Consider the following 2,860-nt stretch of genomic DNA (forward strand, 5'->3'; position numbering starts at 1 on the left):
GGACCAGATGCTCAGAAGTCTAAATTCCTCCAAAGAGTGAGAAGATACAACAACAGTGAAGGACTCGGACACAGAGGTAAGAATATTAAAAGATTGTATTGTAAAATGTTCACAGAAATATAAAAAAATAAATAAATAAAAAAAAATTAAACAAATTCTAGGTTTTTTTTCACACGTATCTTATGACCTCAATCTTATTTACACTCTCTAATAACACTTCTCTTTCTTCACAGGGTTTTATGGCTATATCACTAATAAGGTAAGTTAATATAATGTTATTTTTTCTGTTTTTCTATTGTTAAGGCTAATATTATATTTTGGTTACTATTATAACAATAATATAATACTAATAACAATACTATATTAAAGGTTTGCAAGTGTAAGTTAATAATACAATATTAAAATTGTATTATTATTTAACATATAATCAAGATTTCCCTTCTTAAATCAGTTAACCTCTCTCTATAAAGATTCAAAAATTTCAACGAATGAACACTAAAGGAACAATGTACAAATAAAATAAAAATGAAAATAAAACATTCACTTAAAACATTTCAAAATGTTCCAAAAGTCCAGTAAAGGTGATAAACTTTCAAAAAGATTCTTTTGCAAAACAACTAGGTTGCAAATTCAGTTCCAGAGATCCAGGATGTTGCACTTGTGAGTGTGTTGTAAATTTACACTCCTACCATGACACTGAATAGGTTTTACTTTGTATCTTTCCAACAGGTGTTTCCAAAGAATCCACTTAATGGTAGGCTCGCCAGTCCAACTCCACAATGAGACACGCCGATGGAAGTTGAGACAATCCAAATCCAGAAAAGAGTTCAAACTTCAATTAATTCGAATCCAGAGCAGATCACATCCAGCAACTGACGTCAATAGAACATCTCACCGATGAAAAACCAGAAGAAGATGCACAAACGAACAAAACCAAGGAAAAGAAAAAAAAAAAAAAACCTGGCCTTGAAAACACAAGGCCAAAGAAACCATTAGCATTTTACAGTGTATGCATTAACTCAGCTTAACACATTTCTAAATAAACAGCAACAGTAAATAACCATGTATATGCTTCTCTCTGCTGAATTTCTGTGTTTTTCCTATTTCTCTCTCCTATTTGGCATTTTCTTTTTATAAATGACAGCATTTTACTCTCTCACTTAAACTTTACACAATCACTTGTATAATACTCTGTATAATACTTTGTTTTTACAAGACCAAACAAATGGTTAATTAATGAAACACATTTTTCGACACTAGTTTAAAACATGTTATAATGAAAACAATAAAAAAAGACACGAACTCACCAAGGAAATCATTCAAAATCAAAACGAAACAAACAGGAAAACTCCAGGTGGCACTCATGTGCAGATTTCACTCTCAGAGACAAATCTTGTTTTTTCTTCTCTCAATCCTTCATTAAAAATATATGATTGAAATCATGTCAGCATCTTATTAATAGTCAATTTTCACAGTTAATACGCATTAAAACATAAGATGTAAATCTAATAGTTATATTACTGTTATTAATATAACAACTTACATCTTTGCTTTCCCTTGCGAACACTGAATCACCATAGCAACGGTAAACACAAACTAACAGACAAGCGAGATTTGTTATTGTTTGGAAAGCTGATCTGCTGCTATAGTGTAAGGCACGATGATGTCATTCTAAAGCACTATTCCCTTGAATGCTGTATAATACTCTATTATAAATTATTTATATAAGTAAATAATTTTTATGTATATTATTTTATCGAGTATTCTGCCAATGTTTTTTCCTTATATTTCTATTTGCTCTATTGCTGTATACTACCCACTAGTAACCTGGGTTACATAATGTTTATGGACACAAAACAAGAAGTGCCAATGTATTTATGTTTAAACAATTGGGTGCTAAACTTGTTAATATTCAGAGGCGTTATATTAATGCTTATGTTATTATAGCTGGTGATTTTAATGATACTTTAGATGACTTACAATACAGATTTCCTTCAAGAACAAAAACTAACGCTGATAATATTATTTTATGGTTATGTAAAAATATTTCAGTTGTAAATGTATGGCGTTTTTTAAATAATGACAGGGGTGGCTTTACTTGGTCCAACAAATCTGGATCACTTAAGGAAAGAATTTATCTTTTTTTAGTTTCTCATGCTATTTTAAAAGATGTTTTTTTCTGTTAATCATCGCTTTTCTCCGTTTACTGATCACATGTTAATTTATCTGGACCTTAAACAAAATAGGATGCCAAGCAATACAAGAGGTTACTAGAAATTTAATAATCGTTTATTGGAAGACACCCCATTCAATGATTATGTATCTCAGCTGGCTAAACGTATTTTAAGCAATAGGGAAAAAGCTCCTTGCTCTAGCTGGGAGCTTTTTAAATTAAAATAAAGTTAGAGATTTTGCCGTAAATAGGAGCAAACAAATTAAAAAAGAAAAAAATAATGTAGAAATTCAAATTTATAGATTAGGTGTGTTAATGCAGAAAAATAATCTTAGTAAAGAAGATGAGATAGAATATAGCATTTGTCAAATGAAAATTGAAAATATGTATTCAGAACTTGTTAAAGGTGCATTTATACACTCTAGAGCGAAATGGATTGAAAAGGGTGAAAGAAAAACTGATTACTTTTTTGCTCTTGAAAAAAGAAATAGAAAACTTCTCTTTCTTTTTTAAAGGTTGGTGAGGTTCTTTGTACAGATCCTAATATTATTTCATCCTTTGTATACAATTTCTATAAAAATTATCTGAGTTTTCTCAAGAAAAATGTGATGGTTTCTTTGTGTCTGTCCATGATAAAGTTCCTAGTAGTGAGGATTTTAAGTTGCTATGTGAAGCTGATATATATAT

At 29.9% G+C, this 2,860-nt stretch overlaps 1 long non-coding RNA gene across 1 annotated transcript; it reads right to left on the bottom strand.

The window, feature by feature from the left end:
• Window positions 1-77: 77 nt before the first annotated feature.
• Window positions 78-1,647, bottom strand: LOC137490419 (uncharacterized). The gene is made up of 3 exons (XR_015502558.1): window positions 1,544-1,647; window positions 1,308-1,414; window positions 78-965 (listed from the first exon to the last, which is right to left on the bottom strand). It is a non-coding gene; the product is annotated as an uncharacterized LOC137490419 (long non-coding RNA).
• Window positions 1,648-2,860: the final 1,213 nt, after the last annotated feature.

The sequence above is a fragment of the Danio rerio genome, chromosome 11, assembly GCF_052040795.2.
Source record: "Danio rerio strain M-AB ecotype USA chromosome 11, GRCz13ab, whole genome shotgun sequence".
NCBI classification, from domain to species: Eukaryota; Metazoa; Chordata; class Actinopteri; order Cypriniformes; family Danionidae; genus Danio; species Danio rerio.